Here is a 25,327-nt window from a genome sequence, read left to right as displayed (position 1 = left end):
GACTTTAGTATTTGCTAAATTTAGTCTTTCCTTAATGCACATCTCAAGAAACAACAGCCCACAACACTCCACTCTTCCTATTGGTTTTGATGAAGTGTTGGATTTGCCAAAGATTGAGACCTCATTTCTCTGGTTTAACCATTCTAAATTTCCCTTCACCGCTCTCCTCTGCTCAGACACTTTGAACATCTGAGAGTGATAAAGACGCCTAAATGTTTCAAGGTGAATTAATACCTTACTACATATCCTGGAGAAACACACACCAATAATTTGAGGGGTGGTTAAGACTGTTTTTCAAATGGATTAAATGAGTGGGCAATTACTGATTAAAATAAACCCAAAGCACAAGCATTCCAGCCCTATGCATGGATGAACATTGGTCAGCTGCTTTCCATGGGTGGAAAGGCTTTTCTTGTTGTGAAACGCATACATGCTTCGTGGTGTTTCTGAGGAACTGTTTCTGCGGAAGTATCAGTGCAAAATACTGATGTATTTTTTAAATTTTTAAATTTATTTTCAGCATAACAGTAGTCATTATTTTTGCACCACACCCAGTGCTCCATGCAATCCGGGCCCTATATAATACCCACCACCTGGTACCCCAACCTCCCACCCCCAGCCCAAAATACTGATATTTTGTATTCACTTTTCTTCTGACCAACACCTAATGAAGATCTACTGTGTGCCAAGTACTGAGTTAGATACACTGAAAACCAAGAAAGTGACGGTCCCCCTTGTCCCTGAGCGGAGAGTCAAGTGTGCTTATTTTAACCAAGGTTCTTTTGGTTTCAAATCACTGAAAAATCCCTCAAGTTAACTCAAGGCCAAAGGGAGAAACTTATTCTAAGGTGCAGTGGGATCTGTAGATCCAAGAGAAAAAATGACAGCAGGACCACATAAAAGCTGGGAAATAAGCACTAAGAAGCTGTTAGAAATCCGATTACTTTCTCCAAATCTCTAGTTGCACCTTCTCCCCTTTCTCTTGCAGGTGGGATTTAATTATTCTTCTTCTCTGTTTCCTAGGATTTATCTTTTTTTTTTTTTTCCTTAACTCTGGATATAATTAAATAAGTCTTCTCAGGCAAGCTTCCCATTTCAATTAACTAGATTTTGTAAATCCCAACACAGAATTTATGGAAGAGAGAATTGGATTTGTCCAATGTGGGTCAGGTGTAGATCCTTGGCAGTTACTCTTGAGTAAAAGAAGTAAGATCTGAAACGTGTGGCTTAATGCCAAGCACATGAGGTAAGCTGAGTCTATTGATATAGTCCATCGATCTGATTTCTTTTTTTTTTCATCTATCTGATTTCTATAACTGATACATTTAAAATGCCATAAGAATGAGGTTACATGTTAGAGATGCCATAGAACTACTCTGAGATTTTGAGGACGACAGAGTGAATTAGTCAATGTCTGAAGAAAATCTAAGAAATGAAAATTGATTGCGGTCTCTGTCTCACTGTCACATGAGCTGTGAAGCTCTCTCTTGATAGTAGCATGACAACTTTCCATCATTTATTATCTTTCATAAGGATCTAGGTTATGCCAGGAAGAGCCAGAAATCACCTGCCATGGCAATGCAGCCCACCTCACAGGTGGCCTTGAACTAGAGTAGAGGAGGGACTTCCCGCCAGTGAAACTATGAGCCTTCTATCTTCCTGTCCACATTTTCTGGGAGGCTTGTTGATCTGAACTCAAATTCTACTCCATTTCCTGGGGAACAGCCAACACTATGACCAAATGACAAGTACCAGACTGCCTTAGCTGGGGATCCCAGAAGCCGAACTTAAGTCAGGGATTTGAGTGAAAGTATTTTATTTGGGAGATGACAGAAAATACCCACAGAAGATTGAGGAAGATAGACAAAGAAGGGAATGCAGCCAAGAAAGAGTGTGTTACCAAGCCAGTTACAACTATGGATAAATGGAGATTAACTCACAGAGGGAAACCAGGGATCAGTGTAGAGCCTGTGACTTAGAGTCATCCTATAAGAATGAGGTCACTAGGGAAATGATAGACAAACTCCAGTCAGTTTTATTAATTGAGGGTATTCCCAGGGTTTTGTTTTTAAATACTCTGACAACTCCAATTTGCCATGCCAGCCGCGGAGCACCCTCCAGAAAGCAATGGGGAGCCTCTGGGCAGAGAAGTGCAGGTGCTGGCAGTTGTGCTGAAGTGGAAAGTGTGAGATGTTGGTGGGCACTGGCGTAATGTAGTACGGGCTGACCCTTGCTCGCACCACTTCTGACACTGGTGCGCCCTGTCAGTTTCATTCTGTCTTACATTGATGCTTTGAGGCGGTGACCAGATGCAGTTTATTAAATAATTAAATAAAATACTCCAAACGGGAAGGGTCGCAGGGTAAACCACAGTCAGCTCAGTTGGTCTCAAGCCTGCACTTGACCTACGTTTTCTTCCTTCTCTTGCACACATTTCATATATTCCTCATTCCTGCCCCATGTTTCTACTGGTTGCCCACTGAGGAGAACCTCAGAACCTCTTCCCTAAATATCAGAACCCTTACCAGGCTCCTGTCAGGCTGCTGTCGTTGAAACTCCTGCAGTCACACGTTCAGTCTCATCTCCAGGCGTAGAAGCACCAACAAGCATTTAGTTCCCTGAGTTCAACACATGTTTTGACCCCATTTTATAGCATTAGTTCTCTGTGATAATCACTCCTTCCAGTTGGGTGGCAAAACATACTCCAGGTGCAAGAGAAGCCCCATAAGGAAGAAAAAAAAAAAAGCAGGATTTGGTCATTGGAAGCTGATATTGTGCATTGAAATAATATACACCAAGATGTGAACAGGACAGAGACAGGATCTGCTACCCAGGCATAGAGGAACACTTCGTGAAATTTTGCTAAATGAACAAACATGGATGTTTCCATAGAGATGATTCATGACAAGGAGTTTTGGGGAAACTGTGTATATAGATGGGCTTCTAAGTAATGACCCAATATTTAAAATTACACTGAATGTGATTACTCATAAGAAGATTCCAATAAAGGGACCCTGATTTAAACACAGTGCATTACTCATGCTGCTATGGAAAAAGAAGGGGCGACATTGTTAACTGAAGTGATTGGCTGGCTGTCAAGGGAAAATGTGTCTGGGACAGAAATGGATGGCACTTGGGAGTCTGGGGTGAGTCCTTGCACCACTGAGGGAGGCCACAGAGCTTCAGAATTAAGAGCAATGGCAGATACCAGGCTTTTCACATCCAAGTCCTGGCCTTCTGCAAGTCAGGACAAGCTGGGCTCTGCTGCACTTATGAACCCCACAGTTCCAGCCTTTAAAGCAATATATTTCTCAGCATGTCACAGTCCATGCAGGTCTTTAGAGTTTTAATGATGTACTAATTTTTTTTTTTTTTGAACAGCTGTGCGTTTCCTTCACCTAACTTCCACTTCCACCCAACAAAATTCTACTTAACTTCCAGATTCTTAATGAGATTTTACTCTTCCATGGGACATTCTGTTCTTCCCCGTTCCATTACAGGAAGCGATTACTCCGTCCTCTTAACTCTGTGAACTTTACTTTGTGTTATTACCTATTAAATTCTTTGGTTGTTGATTTTTTACTCTGCCCTCTCTGCTTTAGGATGGGGATGTGCCTTAGACATTATCATATCAGTCAGAGAGAAAAAAAAAAACAACACATAATAGCAAGTGTTTGTTGTATAATGAGTATAGTTTTAATGGCAATCTTATATAACTTTTGCTTAAGGAATCTGTACTTTTAATGTGCTGAGTAGATAATTTTTATTCTACAACAGGCCATATAAATCTTAGAGTGAACACAGTGGTACGGCATAAGGAACACCTGTGTGTGTGTGTGTGTGTGTGTGTGTGTGTGTGTGCTCGCACGTGCACACGCTGGCACTTTTTCAGAGTAGTGCTGGCACCTGTCTGTCAACATCAGGGAATATTTCCATCTCTCCTCTTTCATTTGCCAACAATGCTGCATGTCAGAGCATGTGTTAATCCATATGATTTGTCCCCCGCACTTATATATCTGCTTTTGTGCAGATATATAATTTTGTACCAGAATTTAAAAAAAAAAAAGGCAAACCTTAATTTTCTTCTTTTTCATGGTACCATTTTTTGGTCCTGGAATGTGATGCCTGTGTGTATTTCAGTACTATTGTGCTGACTCTTGCAGTGTGAGTGTTTGACAACGATGGCCCGTGACTAAAGACAGAACCAACATGGACTTAGCTGCACAAACATTTCCGCAGGACCCAAGGGAAGGTTGATCTGGGATGCTATTATTTCTAGTCGTGTTTTGGGTTGGTTGTGTTGTTTTGAAAGGGGTTGAAATACTTCATTTCTGTCCTCTTGGCCTTCAAGTTCAGAGCTGATTTCATCGCTGTAGTCATCCCGGCTTCGCTCAGCAGCTCACATAGATACAGCAGTCACTGCAGTTTGTTTGTTTGTTTGGTTTTTGGTTCAAGAACTCCTACAAAATATTCCTGATAAATGAGTGTGAATCCTCATCTCCTCGCCTTCCTCATCCTGGTTAATCTGGAAGTAACACAAGTCCTGGTTCCCCTTGCGGTTAGCAGCTGTGCACAGCCAATCACGTGGACTCTCCTTCAAATAGTGTTTGGTGAGAGGTTTCAAAGATCTTTTGGGGGAAAAAAGCAGCTCAGAAGTTACAGCGATCCTGCTCTTGTTCCTTTCAGTGGTTACAACCTTTCCACCGAGATTCCCAGGTTTGCCATTCGCTGGGATCCTCTCTTGAAGAAACGGCTCAACATTGGCAGCGTCCGTGATTCCATCTTCTACAGAGCGGGTGCGGTCAAGGGTAAACTTCAGAACCTGCTCGGGGTTTTTTTGCCCCCCTTTGCCACAAGTTTTTTCACAGGCACCATTGGAGGCAGAAAGGGCAATCATCGCAGTTTTATAATTTGTTGCGGTAGCCCCCATTGCTTTATGGCAAAAGGAGCACAAGCAAATCAACACAGAACACACATACCCGTGGATATTGGGTACACTGTCACCCACAAGTGTGCCTCCAGGATGTGGGCATACTTAAACACAGCATTTTGTGTGAAAGTGTATTCAGTTTTGTTATTCCATCCTGTCGTGCGTCAGATTTTTTTAGAAGCAAAACCTCTGAGGCTCTCCTACCTTCATAGCATGCTCTCTGGTTTATAAACAAAAAAAGACAAGGGGGAAGTTACATGTTAGAGTGGAAATATGTCTGTGTGTCCTAACACGCGCATACACTGGTAAAGTGGTAAATTTTAGAGCTATAACTAAGGATTTCTCACCAGTAATCTTCTAAGAAGGCCCCTCTGTGTTCCCCGATGGCAAAGAAGAGTAGCCAAGTTTCTCTTGTTCAGTATCTTAACATGGGCTCAATTTTGGTACAGCGGCATGCAAATCTGATGCTTGTGAATATTGCTCGACTTGCCAAGCAATCGAGCATAGCGAGTTGCTTGTACAGCATGGGGCAGACCCTTATAGAGACCTCGTGTCAGGAGGGTGACTCCTCAGTCTCTTTATGGACTCCTCTTTCTTGTGACCTCTCATGCTTGGATTCCTGAATGTCCCCCAGGTAATAAATTCCTTCTTTTTTCCTGACTGGAAACGTTACTGCACAGTTTTTTTTTTTTTTTTTCCAAACCAGGGAATTTAAAGGTTTTAGCAGAATAAAATGTCTCTGATCCCATTTGATTTGAGGCAGTTCCATAAGGAGAGAGGGAACAAAAAGGTGAAATGAAACCAAAAAGAAAAGGAGGAGAAATTAACCTTTATTGAGCAACTACCATGGCACATACTCTGACAAGCACTTTACATAAGTCCTGTCTTTATACTTCTAACTTCTCCATGAAGTTTCTGTTAATTTTGTAGATGAGCAAGCTCAGAAAAGTTAAGCAAATTGGTCAAAGAGCAAATTGGAATTCAACAATTATTTCACTACCTCTCACCCTCTGCTACCCCACTGTTTGAACATTATGATCTGCTTCAAAGACCATATTTTATCAGCACGAAAATATTCGGCGGACACACAAAATAACCAGACAGAATGATTGGCATGATGAAGAAAAGTAGCTTATGGATTGACTTCTTTACTCCTCAGCCAGTGGCTCTTGCATTATACATTCACACGTTCAAGGCTTGGCTGGACATTCCAGAGTCATCTCCCCACTGCTGACCTGTAGCCTTCTCTGCTGTGGTGTCCCTCCAGTGGCAGTTCCAGTGCCAGAGTTGATCCATCGAGTTTTCAAGGATGCTGAGGATTTTCACTCATTCAGCAGTCTTTTAGCAAGTGTTTATTGAGTTCTTTGTCAGGCAGAAAGTACTGAGTACTGGCAGAAAAAGAGAGTTTATTGCAGATGGTACTAAGGAAAAGACTTTAATGAAGGGTCATCTTAATTATATGTGGGCAGGGTTATAAGTAAAAATCTAGAGAAGATGCAGTGCCCAGAGATTAGGAGCATCAGAAAGCCATTACACACTCCACAGTGGAAGGAATTAGGAAAGAGCATTTACTGGAGGAACAGGGTCCTAGTAGGAGCTCTCTGGTTGCAGGAGAGACAGCTCCTGCTGGAAATTAAGGACCAAAGCAGTGATGGGTCAGGAAGGACTACCACAGCCCCTCTCTCCTCTTTCCCTCCACTACCTTCACAGTGCCTTACATTGGCTGAAGCACCCAGAAGCCATCTCATGATGGATGCAGCTCACAGGACTTTACTTCCAAGGGCACAGAGCACAGAGGGCTGAAAATGGACCTGGGGTGATTTAGGGATGAAGAATTACTTGTTTAAGTGCCCCCAAAGGTCTGGCTCTGACTGAAGCATTAAGGATGGAACAGTGAACAAAACAGGCAAGATTGTTCACGCAGGGGGCTATGTTCTAGTGCAGGATGGAGACAAAATAGGAAAGGGAAAAAAAAGATGGATGTTGAGGAGAGCCATAGTATGTTCCATACTGTGGGACCAAGGAGAAAATGAGGAAGCTGGGAAAGGGATTTTGAAATGTGGGGAGGGGAGAGTTTTAGATAGGGGTGGCCAGAAGTGCCCCTTTTCACCTTGAAAAGGTGACATTATCATAAAGACCTAATATAAAGGAGGGCGTGAGCTGTACTGGGCGAGGAGCATCACGGGCCGTGGGAACAGCACGTGCAAAGTCTTTGAGGAAGTGGGGAGGCTGGCCTGGTACCGTGTAGCTGCAGACAAGTGAGGAAAGAGGCAGGTGACATGAAATCAGCGCTTGACTCAGAAGGTCTCCTTGACTCATGGCTTCTCTTGGCATCTGATGGCTTTCCATTTGTGTTTCGTCTATGACCAGACGCTGTACAGAGGAGGAGGTAAAATGCTGATAGCAGAGAAAAAGAAGCTGAGAGATGCCATGACTCATCCATCACCAGTTAGCATGGGCCTGGTCTCTTGTGCTCGGCCAATTACTAGCACGTCCTCTGTTTATAGATTGGTTTCTGTGGAGTATGATGCACACTCCTGTTACAACGAACTCTGGCCACTGTATTAGAACATACGATAGACCGCAGCGACCGATGCACGTGAGGCACTTTAGAAAGAACTGTGGCGTTATTTAAGCCTTTCCAGGAGAATCCATGAAATTGGAGAGCACTGGACTTCTCCTGTACCCTGAGCCCTTTGGGTCTTCTCCACCCTCTAAAATAGAGTTTAACTGCAAGTTATAAATATATTAAATGTACGTATGATCTCCTTACGACTGGCCACCATCACCTCTCATTTAGATATTATGTGTGTGTGTATTCTGTGTGCATATGTGTATAGACATACGTGTGTATATGTGTATATATGTTTATGTCTGTATTTTTCTATCTACACACACACACACACACACACACACACACATATAAAGAGAGATACATATCTGTTACATAGAAATAGATATCTCTTTAGTTTTAACTATATAAATGTCCTTGCCAACCTTTTTTTTCCTGATAAATTCCTGTTTGACCATCAAGATTTCACAGCTCAGGGGCACCTGGGTGGCTCAGTGGGTTAAAGCCTCTGCCTCCGGCTCAGGTCATGATCCCAGGGTCCTGGGATCGAGCTCCACATCGGGTTCTCTGCTCGGCAGGGAGCCTGCTTCCTCCTCTCTCTCTGCCTGCCTCTCTGCCTACCTCTGATCTCTGTCTGTCAAATAAATAAATAAAAATTAAAAAAAAAATTCACAGCTCAGATATCACTTCTTCTGTGCAACTTTCCCAGATAAATCCAGGAATCTTGGCCAGACTCTTCATGATCTCATGGCGCTCAGTTCAGACGTATGTTAGAGAACTGTTGATGCTGATGTATGGTTTATCTCTTTATAAGTCAATGATCCCAACTAGATTGTGAGTTTCTTATGGCCAAAGATGCCTTATATTCTTTTGTGCTCCTGTCTTAACAGGATATGATGCATCAAAGTTGCTTAGAACGGACTTTTTTTTTTTTTTTAAGAACAATTGAAAAAAAATTCTTTTCACTATACAGTAAAGTTAACCTTCACTTTTTCCCCTTTTGGTGTACAGTTCTATTAATTTTAACACATGCATGGATTTGCCTAACACCATCACAATCAGGATTCTGAACAGTTCCATCCCCCTAAAAATTCCCATTATAGTTACAGTCTCTTCCCCACACCATGGATCTAGAACAGACTTTTTAAAGACAGATGAAAGATAGATAGATAGATAGATGAAATGAGCAAGCATTATTTAGAATACACACACACACACACACACTTACATATACATGTATCTATGTATCTATATATCTTAGATCTCATTACATGTATATATTAAATATATAGGGCTGATGTTAAACATGAGTCTGCAGGCCTGGTATCCTCAACAATTAGATCTTGGGCAGCGCTATGAAACTGGTCCTATGTTTTAACTTACTGAAAATTACAGAAACAGATACCCTGAACATAGATAATTTGTTGTGGCCCAGGAAACAATCACATACTACTCCAGCTTCCTTCAGATCCAGTGGCCTTGGTGAACTTGTCATCTGGGAGGTCTTTGTGATTTTATCTTATCTCTATTTGAGAGTCATAAAGATGAGTAACTAAAATGTGGTTAATAAACCCCAGCTGGGCATTTTCTAGGCGAATAAACACACCATTTTTTCTATTGTTTTTTCATGTGGAAATGATGAATAGGACTCACAACTCTTGTTTTCATTATAAGTAGAAAAGTAGAAATAATATCAAGTTATGATACTTGAGGTTGTTATAAAGTACTTTAGAGACACCCTGAAAGTTTCAAATAATTATAGCTCCAGTAAAATTTTTATGGCTGCCTGTGGATTTTCATGATCAAAGAAAAAGTAAACAGAGAACACTTTTAGGCTGAAAGATATTCAGACCCTTACGATTTTCTTGCTTGGCCCTCCCTCTATTCTTAAAAGAGTGACTAATAGTTTCACAGTGTAAACGCACCCATATTTGAGATTAGGTAATTGAGTGAAATTGATGCTTGAATCTAATTTTCATGTGCCCCTGGCATGCTGCATAATATATTATATTGGTGATTAAAAATACAGTGACCTAGAAACTTCTAGTTACCCATTTCATTCCAATTTATTCCATAGATTACAGCTCTGTGTTTTTTTTTCTTTTGCTAAAAAGTACATTGTTAGTACAAGTACTGGACATTGACGAGAGCTATAGATTAGATTTTAGTACAGTTAATATTAATATCCTGGTTTTAATAATTGTACTGTAGCAATATAATAGAATGTCCTCAGTTTTAGGAAAAACAGTGTATATGAGTCATGAAGCAAACATGTCTTTTCAAAAAAAGATTATGTGTGTATATACCTATGCATGTGCCTGTGCATATGATGTGTGTACCATGTACACACATATACATGTCATTGGTTATATATGCATCCACAGACATACATGTGACTAGATAAATACACACGTTTATGCATGCATACATATATGGGTCTGTGAAACACATAGACATTGAATATAGATACATGAAACAAATATATTTCATGCATATACAGTGTATGTTTATGTACACCTGAATGGATGTACATAAGCATATGTTACCAATTTGTTTTATCAGTAAAACATGCTTTACAGGGGTGCCTGGGTGGCTCAGTGGGTTAAAGCCTCTGCCTTCGGCTCAGGTCATGATCCCAGGGTCCTGGGATCGAGCCCCGCATCGGGCTGTCTGCTCAGCAGGGAGCCTGCTTCTCTCCCTCCCCTCCCTCTGCCTTCCTGTCTTCCTACTTGTGATCTCTGTCTGTCAAATAAATAAAAATAAAAATATTAAAAAAAACACCATGCTTTACATTTTTTGTTTTACGCAAAAATGTTTACACATAGGGATCTAAGTAAGGAATGTGCAAGAGTCCTTTACACTGTGTTAAAACTTTTTGATATGTGTGAAATCACTTCAAAATTAAGAAATCAGAGCCCTTTATGGGTGCCTGGGTGGCTCAGTTGGTTAAGTGACTGCCTTTGGCTCAGGTCATGATCCTGGAATCCCAGGATGGAGTCCCACCTCAGACTCCGCTCTCAGCAGGGAGTCTGCTTCTCCCTCCGACCCTCCCCCCTCTCATGCTCGCTCTCATTCTCTCTCTCATTCCCTCTCAAATAAATAAATAAAATATTAAAAAAAAGAAATCAGAGCCTTTTAAAGTATGCTGAAAGTGCTTCATTCTACCATGTGTTCTGGAATCATGTGCAAGATTGAATCCACATATGAGGATTCAGCTTTGCGCTAGGGAAAGTTGTGTTTTTGTGAGACTCCGGTTGGATTTCTAGTTCCAGTGAGCAATTCTGTGAAAGGCGTGTAAGGAAGAAGAGTGAAAGAAGCTTATGCACCCCAAAGTAAGGAAAAAAAACACATGTTATATACACCTAATTCTGATCTAGAGTGGGTCCACTCATATTTTCTAATTGAGATAAAGTTCACATAACCATTTTAAAATGTATAATACAGTGTGTGTGCAAATGGTGCACACTGGCAACGTTGCACAACCACCACGCAAGTCAAATTCTAAAACAATTTTATCATTTCCCAGCACCCCTCACCAAAACCAAACCAAACCAACCCCCCCCGACACACACACATTTCTTGTTAAACAGTAACTTCTTAGTCCTTGGCTATCATCAGTCTGCTTTCTGTCTTTATGCATTAACCTGTTCTGGGTATTCCACATAAATGGACTCATATGCTCTGTGGCCTTTTTTTACCCAGCTTCTTTCACTTTGAATAATGTTCTTGAAGTGCATCCATGTTGTAACATGTATCAGTAGTCTGTTGCTTTCTGTGTCTGGGTAATATTCTGTTGCATGTAGATACCACATTTGGTTTATTTATTCATCCATTGGTGGGTATCTGGATTGTTGACACCTTTGGTTACTGTGAATAGTGCTGCTATGAATATTTGTTTACAACTATGTGTTTGAGAACATATTTTCAACTCTTTGGTGTATATACCTAGGAATGGGGTTGCTGGGTCATATGGTACTTCTTTGTGTAAGTTTTTGAGAAACTGCCAAACTGTTTTCCCACTGAATTTTTATGTTATGGGAAGGCACATGAACTTACCATACAGAGATAATCTTTGAATTTAAGCAGGTGTTTTTTACATTCAGTACCTTTTCAAGGGCATGTCTCATACAGGCATGTCCTGTAAACAGGACCCGAACATTTCACTTCAACTTGTACTAAGCACTCAAGGATTTCTTATTTTGGTATCAGGCAATTTGTGGTAAAATGAGAAATATCTTAAGAGAGGTATAGATAAGGGAACGTGGAATTATATCGCTGTTTTTAAAGGACACAGTAGAGAAAAACAAAATGCTCCATCCGGAGTAGAGTATGGCGGCAGAGCTGAGTGGCTCAAGTTGGCTAAGCATCTGCTTTTGGCTTAGATCATGATCTAAATTAATTTTCTAAATATTTTCTCCCTGAGGAGATAAAGTATGTCCTACATGCTTGAGCTCAGGTCATGATCTCAGGATCCTGGGATCTAGCCTAGTGTCTGGCTCCCTGCTCAGTGGAGAGTCGTCTTCTCCATGTGCACCTTTCCCTAGGCTCATGCTCTGTCTCTCCCTTTCTTTCTCTCAAATAAATAAATAAAATATATTTGAAAAAAGGAGTGGAGTATGAGGGTTCTATACATCATCTACCATGTTTTCTGAATTTGCAAATATGCTTGCTTCCTGAGTCATTTTAAGAGCCCCACAGGGAAATCAATAGAAGCATCTTTTTAAAAAAAGATTTAATTATAATTTTTTACAGAAGTATAATTAAACATACAGTGTTATATTAATTTCAGATGTATAATATAATGACCCCAAAATTCTATTACTCAGTGTTCATCACAGTAAGCATACTCCTGATCCCCTTCACCTATTTCATACACCCCTCCACCTACCTCCCTTCTGGCAACCACCAATTTGTTCTCTGTATTTAAGAGTCTTTTTTTGTCTCTTTGTTTCTTTGTTCTGTTTTTTAAATTCTACATATGGGGGCACCTGGGTGGCTCAGTGGGTTAAGCCCTGCCTTCGGTTCAGGTCATGATCTCAGGGTTCTGGGATCAAGCCCCACATTGGGCTCTCTGCTTAACAGGCTTCCTCTCTCTCTCTCTCTCTCTGCCTGCCTCTCTGCCTACTTGTGATCTCTCTCTGTCCAATAAATAAATAAATAAATATATATATAAATAAAAATTAAAAAATAAAATCTTAAAAAAATTCTACATATGAATGTAGTCATATGATACTTATCTTTCTCTGCCCAATTTATTTCATTTAGCATTTTACCCTCTAGGTTTTTCATGTTGTTGCAAATGGCAAGATCTCATTCTTTTTATGGCTGAGTAATAACCCATTGTGTGTGTGTGTGTGTGTGTGTGTGTGTGTGCGTATCACATCTTTATTCACTCATCTATTAATGGACACTTGGGTTGCTTCCTTATCTTGTCTATTGTAAATAATGCTACCAAAAATAAATAAATAAAAGGAAAAACAAACCATAAAGGTACATATATCTTTTTGAATTAGTATTTTTGTTTTCTTTGGATAAATACTCAGTAGTAGAACTACTGGATCAAATGGTAATTCTGTTTTTACTCTTTTGTTTTTTTTTTTTTTCCCAAAGAAGACACAGAAATTGTCGACAGACACATGAAAAGATGCTTAACATCACTCAGCATCAGGGAAATGCAAATCAAAACCACAATGAGATATCCCTTCAAACCTGTCAGAATGGCTGGAATAAAAAAGACAAGAAATAAAAAGTGTTGGCAAGGAACTGGAGGAAAAAGAACCCTCGTGCACTGTTGGCGGGAATGTAAATTGGTGCAGCCATTGTGGAAAACAGTACGGAGGTTCCTCTGTACACACATCTTAGTCACACTTCACATGTTTCTCAGTTTGGTCTATTTTCTGTTGTTTTAGAGTTGGCCCCAAGTTGTATTTGTTGCTCTCTTAAAGTTGCCCCCACCTGCAGTTCATCTTACCTTCTTCTCCTGACCTCTAAAAGAACAAAAGATAAATATTTTCTCCCTGAGGAGATAAAGTATGTCCTACATGCTTGAGCCACAGCCTTCTTAATCTTCATTTTATTCTCTTGCTGATTGCACTGATCTCCCCAACTTCTAACCATAGGGCAATCCTAGGATTCGTACCTGAGCCTCGTCTCTACTTGTGCACTCCCTGGAAGTCACTAACTTTCATGGTTTTAGTGTATCCCATACACAGACAACTCTCAAGTTTTTATCTCAAGCCAGGACTTCTCTAAACTCTGGAGTTCTCTGTCTGCACAAGACTCTTCTACTTAGGGGTCCAACTGACACTTAAAACCCAATTTGTGTAACACGGAACAACTGATTGTCTTTCCCAGCCATGCTTTTCTGCTTCTGTCTTCCCTGTCTCAGCTGGTGGACACTTACCGGTTAGAACCCTAACCAAGAGTTGTGTCTTCTTCTCACTCCACGCATCTAATCTGCTAGTCAATCCTGTTGACTCTGTCTTCCAAATAGATTCAGATTCCAGCACTTCTCCCTGTCTTTTTCCAAGTCACTGTCATTTCTCACCCAGATTTGTGCAATACTTTTCTAACAGGTCACCCTGCTTGGTTATTTTTTTCAGGTTTCTGATCACCTATGATCTTATCAGTGAAGTCTTCCCAACAACTCTATTTCAAAGAGTATCCCAGCAATCCCTAATCCCATTCCCCACTTGTTCTTCTATCAGCTTCACACCATTGGACAAATATCACAGCATACTTTGTATATTTTATCTCTCCCTGGAGTGTGAGCTTCAGAAGAGCAGAGGTTTTTGTCTGTTTGTTCTTTCTCTCTTCCTTCCTTCCTTTCTTTTCTCTTTCTTTCTTCTTTCCTTCTTTCCTTCCTCCCTCTCTCCATCTATCTATCTATCTTTCTGTCTGTCTGTCTTTTATAGCTAGAGCTTCCCAGCACATGATAAAGACTTACTTAAAGTATTTTTAGGTGTATGAACGAATGGTAGTTATGTCTAGAATACTTGCAAAGTCGTCTTTGTGATAAATAAACAAATTCACCTGAAATTAAATTAGTATGGTTAAGAAACCAGTCATGTTTTGTTTATTTAAAAATATTTTAGAGCCAGAAGATCCTCAAAAAACAGGAGACTTTTGTATATGAAACATTTTCAGAGCCAAAAGATACCTCCCTGAGAGACTTAATTAAAGGGTGCCGACTTGGGTTGATCTGTGGCCTTCAGCAATACGCTAATAAACACACTTCTGAACCTCCACTGAGATATCCCTGGACTTGGTGCCTATAGCTTGGCAACGTCCTTGTGTCTTTGCAACACACCACTGGTGTGACAACTGGCAAGTTGGTTCAATCCACTTTGAGCTTAAGCTGTAAATTTGTGACGGTGGTAACCGATGTTGGTGAGTGTCAGTGGAGATTTCAGACATGGATTGTAAAATCCCAAACATGCTACAAGTATAAGAGGCCTGAAAAACGTGTTGTAAATATAGGGTGAAGACCTGTTCTCAAGGTAAGAAAAGACACATAAAAATTATTAAGTTCAGGGGTGCCTGGGTGGCTCAGTGTGTTAAAGCCTCTGCCTTCGGCTCAGGTCATGATCCCAGGGTCCTGGGATCGAGCCCCACATCAGCCTCTCTGCTTCTCTGCCTGCTTGTGATCTCTGTCAAATAAATAAATAAAATAAAATAAATTATTAAGTTCAGTTCCATAATTTGCTTACCACATAATTTTTCTTTACTATCAGTTTTATTCAAAACTTGATTGGAGGTGTTGTTTTTTCCTGTTGGAGAGAATCCTTTAGGCAGCCTGAGAATAACATGAGGATATTCAGATCCCAGACATCACTCAGCGGTCTCTAAATGGGCGTGGCTTTTCAGCTACCACTCAGATGAGGGCTACTCTCCTCTTCTTCTGGTTTTTAAAAATCAATCTGGCAAATGCCCAACAGGTGGCTAAAACAAAATGCATAAGGATGGGTTGAAGTTTTCAGGATATTGATACTGATCTAGGCCTCAGATCTGCTTTGGGACTTAAGTGTGAATGTCCACACTGACCAGGTGGGCTGTATTTTCTTCTCTCCCATCACTGTCACCATCCCCTGCCCATCAATGATTATCATCTCAGGGCCAAGAATCTAGTCAGCAGTCGATATAAGCCATTCCTTTTATACTTTACCGAAGCTCTGTGAGGTCAGTACTATTACCCTTTTTTTATACAGGAAGAGATTGGAACTCAGGGGAGTCGCATTGTTTTTCAATAAGGAGACGACTGAATCAGACCTTATATTCAAGTCTGACTTCAGAGCTCATGGTTTTTGTTATCACATGAGTCTCTTATTTTTATTTACTTATTTTTTTTACGAGTTAGAGAGGGAGAGGGAGAGCACACACAAGTAGGGGAAGCAGCAGGCAAAGGGAGAGGGAGAAGCAGGCTCCCTGCAGGGAGCCTGATGTGGGGCTTGATCCCAGAACCCTGGGAATATGACCTGGACCGGAGGCAGACACCGAACCAACTGAGCCACCCAGGCATCCCTGCAAGTCTCTTCTACTAGTCAGCTCCTTTATTTTGTAAGCCCACGTTGGTAGTAGAGTTCCCTGAAGGCAGAGATTCTCCAAAAAAAGGTTGGGGGGTGGGTGGCAAAGAAAAAAAAAACAACAGAAAGTAACACAATACAAAGATTAAGACTCGGAATAGAGGTATTTCTTACATTCTTATCACAAAGTTTTCTTTGGACATAGGCCTACTCTTTCCTGGTCTTGCCTGATTTGTTAAGGCTTTGGAAGATGAGGGTGATCATTGCCCTGGCCTCCTGTGGGTTAGAATTTAGTTGGAGTATTACTTATAAGTACTTGTTACTGTGGACTCTTAAAGTGTCTACCAAATGTATTATCTAAAAATAAAAAGTATTCTCAGATCCCTAAATACTCAATAAATAGATTTGATGGATATAGCCTTTGTGTTTCTTTCAGACTCTTGGTAAAACCCTACTGGGCTATTTGTTCCTTTTACACATGCTGTTCAGCACTGAATTAAAAGAATGAGAAGCCTATATATATCATGGCCCAGCTTCTAGCTCGCCTCTGGCCTGGCTGGTTCTTATTAATGATTCATTTCTTTTGACAGGAGCGGCAACATTTCAGGACTTCTTGGGTGGAAGAAAGTTGGCAGAGAGAAAGTCCACGGTGAGTAGTTAAACATTATATGAATTAATAACCCCCATCAATAGTTTAATGGATGAAATGCATTGATTGCTTTGAGAATTATGCTGAGGTCTACAGTAATAAGCAGAAATGTCTGATTTGACATCTTTTTTTTTTTTTAATATGTCTGCAACGTAATCTACTACCAATTACACAACAACCCCACCGAAAGAGTGCTGAGTGGTCCCACTACAGTAGTAATATGTTATAAAAGCTCAGGTTTCAGGACAATTAGCTTCTGGCTGCAGTTTATTACCCCATTTGAGATTTAAAACATTTTTTTTTCCATTGCATTCCAACAATGCTTATGTGTCTGGGGCTAACACTTTAAAACAATAATGGAATGGCAAATATCTGTCTGGCTGGAGTTTGTGCAAGAAGGAGGGTGTGTATTAACGTTAAAACAACAACAAAAAAAAATGAAGGCAGTGTGGACCAAACAAAAGCAACTTCCTTAATTTCTCAAAGTGACCAGGATTATGTTTACCAAGAAAAAAAAAATGCCTTTCATTAGAAGGTTCAAAAAATATTTTGGAGATTATGATCATTCCTGCTTATTTCAAAGCAATTTCCACATGATGAAAAAGCAGTCCATTGATAATTCATGTTCATTTATCAGTTTGGTGATCATCACCAGGTTTCTGGTGTAAAATACATGAGTCTCTCTTTGCATTGGCTGGTATTCCAAAAAACTAGCAATCAGGGATTTTTCAGTTGGTGATGATGATGAGGATGATGATGGTGACAGTGAACTTTATTGAGGGTCTACTCTGTGGGCAGGAACTATGCTAAAACTTTACCGGGATGATCTTATTTAATTATCCTAAGTATCTCTTGAGTTAGGTACTATTATTATTTCCCCCATTTTACAGATGAGGAAACTGAAGCTCACAGTGTTGTAATTGGACGGTTTTAGGACTAACAATAATAAGTATGAAGACTGGTGCTTTTAAAAACTAATGTAGGGCTTGGAACGCAATGCAGTACTGCCTGATGATAGTGGCGGTGGTGTTGGTGGAGGTTGTGATAAAGATGATGAAGGCAATAGTAAGAGACGTAGGGAACCTTCTTGTAAGTCTCTTGTACATTTTTTAAAAAATATATATATACTCTTTCCTCCAGGAATTTAAGCCATTTTTTTCTCCTGTTCCCCTTCTCCTGATGCCCATTTTGAATTATTTTATCCCAATCTACTGTGTTTCCCTCCTGTCTCTCACACTGTGTGATCTGATACTTCTGTGGTTATTGAGGAAGTGAGTCGGGTGGGAGGAAATGGGGACATGACCTCTAGCTCAGTAACTGCTCATGAAGACAGCTTACTTATAGGCTCCCACTTTTAGTGATGATGAGGGTGTCACAGATTGGGTTCCAAGAGCTCACTTACCTATCGTCAAGCTACAGTATTCATTCTTCAATACCTTTCTCACCTCAGGATTTTAAGCTTCTAATGTTGGATATAACCAAGTCCGGAGAGCAATCCACATGAGCGTGATGTTTCTCCGTAAAGCTGTGTGTTAAAACATGAATTTTGATATCAGGCATGTACTGATATCATTAAAATCAAACCCTTTTTTAACCCTTGGAATGAAAAATGCTGTTTATGAATTAAAATATTAATATTTAAGGGTGTCTGGGTGGCTCAGTTTGTTAAGAGTCTGACTTCAGTTCAGGTCACGATCTCAGGGTCTCTCAAACCCCACATGGTGCTCTCTCTCTTAAATAAATAAATAAAATCCTTAATAGGTATATTAATGTTTAGAAAAGTATAAAGAAAAAAGAAAACTTATCAAAAAAATGAATCAGGCGCGGTAAATAAAATAAGTGAATTAGCAAATAAGCAGCAATATTTTGTTGACCTAGAGGACATAGTGCATTATCAACTGTCTCCTGAGATCCGCTCAGGTCAGGGTTTTTCTCACCAAGGTGTGTTGCATGTAATGTAATGCATTAGGCCCAGGAAGGATGTGTCTCCTTCAGTCAGATGGTTCCTCTTTGTTCTAATTCTCCTGAGGCTCTTCATAGCACTTGGCATGTTGGCTTCCTGGAGTGGCTGGAGAAGGAACTAATTGTTTCTCTTCATTTGTGCAGTACCGTTGCCCTCCTGTACTGAGGTCAGGTTTGGTTCTGCTCCTGGAACCTTTTTTTATATGGGTCCATCACCTCCATGATATCAGATGAGCTGACACTGGTGTCTTCTGCCTAAAATGCCTTGCCCCTTCTCATCTATTTGTAATATGCCTACTTAGGCTTCCAAGGCTGCTTCAACTTTATCTATTCTTGTGGCTTCCTCTCCTCTCCTTTCTTTTCCTTTTTTCCCCAGGTAGAACTGCTTTCTCATTTGTGTTGCCCTAACTAAATGTATCACGTTGCACTATAAATGCTTGTTTTGTCTTCCTCTGCTGTGAGACTGTAGTAAGGGGATACTCTGGCTTATTTGTTCCTTTTCTGCATCTGCAGCAGACAGCAGAATGCAAGGTCAGTGTTAGGTTTAGGATAAATGTTTCTTGTCCTGCACTGAGGTTCTATGTCTCTGATTGTGTGCTCCTCCATTCAAAGTTACTAAATATTATAATATTTATAATTTACATACAGCACAGTAGATACTGGTCAGGAGCCATAATGTTGGATTATCTCTCATTGTTTAACTACTTGGTCATCAATTTTATCATCTGTAAACTCAGAGGAATTAATCAAATTCATTTGCTTTCCATTCTTTCATAAGTTTATTCATTAATTCATTCAAGATAAATTGATCAAGTATCTGCTTTGCCCTAGACATTGGACTAGGTAACTTCTTAAGTATAAAATGCTATGTTTTTTTTTAGTTTAAAATACTATGTATTTCAGTTAGAGTACAAAAAAGTTTGGATCTGTGTAGACAGTAGAGTTAATTTGACAACACTGCTTTATAAACTGTCCTACTAAAAATACAAATAGACACAGTTTTGAACATAATTCATATCAAGATAATAACATTTTGTTTCTGAATCTCATTAGTGCTTCAAATCATACTATTTATATCAACTAATCTTAAAATATCACTTTCCCCAGTGATCACAGGGTAAGATTTCTGAGTTACATCATAGTGTTTGTTTTACCTTCTTAAATCAGCAAGAATATTGACTTAATGAGTATTTTATAAATTTAAGCAGATGTGGAAAGTCTTTGGGTTGAAGAAAATCTTTGCATTTGTTCAACAGATATTTACTGAGTGCCTAAAATGTGCCTAGTGTTATTCACTGAGTATCTAACATATGCCTAGTGTTAAACTATATGCCCAGAATATGGAGGTCAACAAAAGGGGCCTCTGTATTTGCGAGGTTTATAGATCTGGGGGGAACAACATGGATGTAAACATACTATGATGGAAGAATATTTAGGTTTTAGCTGAGAGGAAGAAATGTGCTCGGATTTGGCTGAGAGTAGGGTGGGGACAACAGACCTGTCAGAAAAAAGTCTTCATAGACTTTTCTTGGATTCTGGTGTTGGTTCTTCACATCAGTAGATGGTCCTTGAGGTGATTGTCAAGACATATGTATGCCCCCAGGCTGACAGTGCTGGTAGGAGGGAGAACATTTGAGGAACAGGAAGCAGGATGAGCAGTAGTAGCAGATGAATGTGAAATAATACATCATATTTAGTCAAGTAGTAATATGTCATCATGATTAGAGAGAAAGAGACAAGCTGGGTTACAGGGTTGCCTAAGGCTGTAGAGTAAACATGGGTAGGACTTTGCAGTCTCTTGGTTAAGATGGAAGAATACTTTATCCTGCACGTAGAGGGAAATCCAAGAGGGTCTTATGCAGTAGAGGAAGGGGTTCATAAAAAAAAAATAGTAGAAATGTAAATGTGATTAAAAAATATTTGCTATATGATATGTTATCATATGGTTTCACTTACTTATGGAGCATAAGGAATAACATGGAAGACATTGGGAGATGGAGACGAAAAGTGAGTGGGGGGAAATTGGAGGGGGAGACAAACCATGAGAGACTGTGGACTCTGAGAAATAAACTGAGGGTTTTGGAGGGGAGGGAGGTTGGGAGTTAGGTGAAGCTTGTGGTGGGTATTATGGAGGGCACGTATTGCATGGAGCACTGGGTGTGGTGAATAAACAATGAATTTTGGAACACTGAAAAAAATAAAATAAAATTTTAAAAATTGCTTAATTTTAAAATATGAATTTGGAAGTTTAGACATACTTGTTTTCTTCTATAAGCATTTTTTGCTAAATTACCATTTTTTTCAGTGAATGGGAATTATTTATAATGCTTAGATGAGATCACACTATGGAGATGTAACTGGGAATGAGAATTTCATTCTATCAAAATCTCCTTTATCTACCTAGGATTAGGCCTTTATTAAATTACTCAATTCTATTTTTTACCTCTAGAGAAATAGAGATCCAGTATTCAAAGATTACCTTTTAATGGAAGTTAAAATAAAGGCTTGGGTTTTGCTTCTCAAACTTCACTTTATGGATCTGAGGAGGAAAAAGAAAACAGAGAAACAAACCTCGTAGATTTAGACATTTTAGTGAAGAAAAGGCATATTGTTAGCTATATTAGCTTCAAGTGAAAATATATCAATTGCTGATTTTTTAAATGCCAAAACTGCAGCATTTGATCTAGAACAAATTAGTTTTTGCCTAGCAGTTATTCAAGGCTATTGATAAATCAGTAATAAATAGAAAATACCAAAACTGAGGACTTCTGAGCTAACAATGTCTGTTGGCCATTTTTTCAGAGACTGTGCATCATAAAAATACTTGGAAATTTTTAATCTTTCTTCAAGAGAAAAAAAAAAATAAATAAAATGCCGTTTTCCTTTTCTTTGGGACAATGTAGTGACTTCCTAATTGGTTTGTGACCTCAAACATTTCCCTGTTCTAATCTGCCATGCCGTGTTAGTTACATACAGAACTCATCAATATGAAATCATACAAAGCTCATTTTTCTTCGTTCTGCAAGTTTCAGTATGCGATTCTCTGTTTTGCTAACTGTAAGACGGAAATAACACCTATTTCAAAAGAATGGGAAGTATCGTAAGGATTAAATGGAAATTCTTAGGCAGAGCGTCTTGTGCTCTATAGGTCTGGGACACTTATTTATTGAGTAAAACAAAGGCACACTTTGGATCATGCATAACTTTTCAATTAAGTTTGTTTTTTTACAGTTCTAAGCTAATTGCACTCAATTAGATAGATCCAGGTATAAAAATGATTTCATTTCTAATATCTGGATTGTGAAAATCCTCCAATTGTTGTATATGGAACACTATGAATAGAAATAATTTCAGGACATCCTGAAGCTCTAATGCTTACTATTTACACATGATTGCTTGTGGACAATTTGACTGTTTCCAAAGAGGAAGGCCAGGACCTATTCAGAAGTGGAAGAAAGCGCTCCAAACAAGGGATCACCTCAATAGCTGTGAAGGTAAACTGACCTTGTTTTTGATGAATTGCAGTGAATGTCTGCCTTTTACAAAACAGTATGCAATTGTTATTAAGAAGCCAGATGGGTAAAGAAAAAGGGATTGTATACCATTGGGAACTGGGGAAATCAATGAAAACAAAATCTTGAAAGTTGATTACTGGTAGTTCTAGTATTTTACTGCTGAGCCCAGTTTGATTCAGTAGTGAGCCTGGTGAATCTTGAGCTAGTGAAAAGTCAGAGCACCCGAGTAGTCACCCTCCAGTATGTCAGAGAGCAGCAGAGACTGGGGTCTGTGGGCTTCCCAGTGCCTTCTGAGTTGGTTGGTTTATTACTAACAGAAGCAGCAGAAGTACATCACTTTAAAGTAGCGTTTCTCAAACTTATTGCGCAGACCCCTTTACACTCTTAAAAACCAGCCTCACTCTACAGTGAGACCAAAGAGCTTTTTGTTTAATTGGACAATATCTATGAATATTTATCATTGTTTGAAATTAAAAGTGAGGAATCTAAAAAAAAAATAGTGTATTTACAATACAAGTGAGAAATATTTACATGTCAGACTAAGTAACATATTTTATGTATATATTTATTTACTAAGATTTTATTTATTTATTAAAGATTTTATTTGTTTATTTGAGAGAGAGAGAGAGAGAGAGCATGAGAGGAAGAAGGTCAGAGGGAGAAGCAGACTTCCTGCGGAGCTGGGAGCCTGATGTGGGGCTTGATCCCAGTCTGGGATCATGACCTGAGCTGAAGGCAGTGGCTTAACCAAGTGAGCCACCCAGGTGCCCCAGACTAAGTAACATATTTTAGTGAAAAATGACTGTATTTTCATCCCCCAAATAAAAAGATGACATTATTTTACATTTTTGGAAATCTCTTTAATGTCTGGCTTAAATGAAGACAGCTGAATTCTTATGTATGCTGCTGAATTATTCTGTTTCAAAAATCTTTTTTTTAAGATTTTATTTATTTATTTGTTTATTTATTTGAGAGAGAGTGACTGCGAATGGGGGCAGGAGCAGAGGAAGAGGGACAGGCAGGCTCTGTGCTGAGTACAGAGCCTGATGTGGGGCTCCATGTCCTCACCCTGAGGTCAGGACCTTGAGTAGAAACCAAGAGTTGGATGCTCAACCGACTGACCCACCCAGGCGCCTCTGGTTCTGTTTGTACATTTTGTTTTGGTTGAATTATAGGAAGAAAACCTGACCACATAAATATGTGTATCTGGAAAGAGAAGGATAATTTCATAACCTTCTTTGATAATTGTGGATATTTTTTCCTTGATGCTATACCAAAACTCTAGAAAAGATAGTGTCTTTAAGTTTAGTTGGAATGTAAAGTATGAGATACTATCAGTGAATTTTTTGGTGCTCTAATATGTATATATAAACAACATTGAGTGGATCTTCTAGCCCTACAGGAGGTTCTGACATTGTGCATTGGTGATGTGGAGAATATTAGTTCTCTACGTTCTTGGCTAACTAATTTATGTGGATCCTCTAAACATTGGCACATTTCATTATATTCAATAATCACATCTGTTACTGCCATCACAAATCACATCAGAGAAGTTTGAAATACTGGGACACTGTCATGTTCATGGCGATGGAAACAATTTTTCCAAAATGCTAATTTTTGCTGGAAAGCTTACATTTCATCATTAGTGACAAATACAACCTGCTGGTTTTCTTGAAATGACAGGTTTATTTCATTGATTGGTTGATTATAAGAAAAATGTTCAGAAACTGAACATGAGATCTACTCTCTTAACCGATTTTTAAAAGTACAATATGATATTGATATCTATAAGCTCCGTGTTGTACAGTAGATCTCTAGAACTTACTCATCTTGCATAACTGAATTTTTATAATGTTGACTAGCAACTTCCTATTTCCCCCCTTCCTAGCCCCTGGCAACCACCATTCTCATTCTCTTCTTTGCTTCTGTGATTTTGATTGTTTTAGATAGTGGAATCATTTATCCTTCTGGGGCTACTTTATTACACTTAGCATAATGTGCTTAAGGCTCATCCATGTTATCATATATTGCAAGATTTCCCCCTTCTTTTTAATGATAAGTAATATTCCATTGTATGTATATACCACATTTTCTTTCTTCAGTCATCCCGCACACACTTAGGTTGTTTTCACATCTTGGCTATTGTGAATAGCACTGCAGTGAACATGGGATTGCTAATACTGCTTTGAGATCCCAATTTTAATTCTTTTGGATAGATATCCAGAAATAAGATTGCTGGATCACACAGCAAGTCTACTTTTAACTTTTTGAGAAACCTCCGTATTGTTTTCCATAGAGGTTGTACTGTTTTGCCTTCTCAACAAAAGTATACCAATGTTCCAGTTTCTCCACATCTTTGCCAACATTTGCAAACTTTGGGGTTTTTTGGGTTGTTATTTTGATAATAGCCATCCTATAGGTGTGTAATGAAATTAGGCCATTTTCTTATACTGTACATGAAAATCAACTCAAAAGAGAATGAAGACTTGAAACTTTAAAACTCCTAGAGAGAAACCTATGGGAAAATTTTCATGACATTGGTCTTAGCTGTGATTTCATAGATATGACACCCAAAAGCACAGGCAGCAAAAGCAAAGGAGACAAGTGGGACTGCGTTAGACTAAAAACCTTGTACATAGGAAAGGAAATAATCAATGGAGTGGAAAATGTAACCTACAGAATGGAAAAAACCACTTATCTATTAAGTGGTTAGTTTCCAAACAATGTAAGGCACTCTTATAGCTCAATAGCTAGCAAACAAAAGCAAACCACAAACCAAAAGCAAATTAACTCTCCCACACCCCTGCAAAATAAAACCATCAACAACAACAACAAAACTAATAACCCAATTTTAAAAATGAGCTAGGGGATTTGGAAGGGGAGGTGAACCATGAGAGACTATGGACTCTGAAAAACAATCTGAGGGCTTTGAAGGGGCGGGGGGCGGGTGGGAGGTTGGGGTACCAGGTGGTGGGTATTATAGACGGCACGGATTGCATGGAGCACTGGGTGTGGTGCAAAAATAATGAATACTGTTATGCTGAAAATAAAAAATAAAAAAAAAATGAGCTGGGGAGGCATCCTTGGGTGGCTCAGTCAGTTGGGCATCTGACTCTTGGTTTCAGCTCAGGTCATCATCTCAGGATCTTGGGAGTCTGCTTGGGATTCTTTCCTTCC

At 39.4% G+C, this 25,327-nt stretch overlaps 1 pseudogene; it reads right to left on the bottom strand.

Moving 5' to 3' along the window:
- Nucleotides 1-4,450: 4,450 nt before the first annotated feature.
- Nucleotides 4,451-4,875, bottom strand: LOC116576940 (annotated as a pseudogene).
- Between the last annotated feature and the right edge of the window lie 20,452 nt (nucleotides 4,876-25,327).

This window comes from Mustela erminea, chromosome 18, assembly GCF_009829155.1.
Source record: "Mustela erminea isolate mMusErm1 chromosome 18, mMusErm1.Pri, whole genome shotgun sequence".
Classification (NCBI taxonomy): domain Eukaryota; kingdom Metazoa; phylum Chordata; class Mammalia; order Carnivora; family Mustelidae; genus Mustela; species Mustela erminea.
Note: the sequence above shows the minus strand (reverse complement) of the source record. Positions and strands in the feature narration are given on the sequence as shown.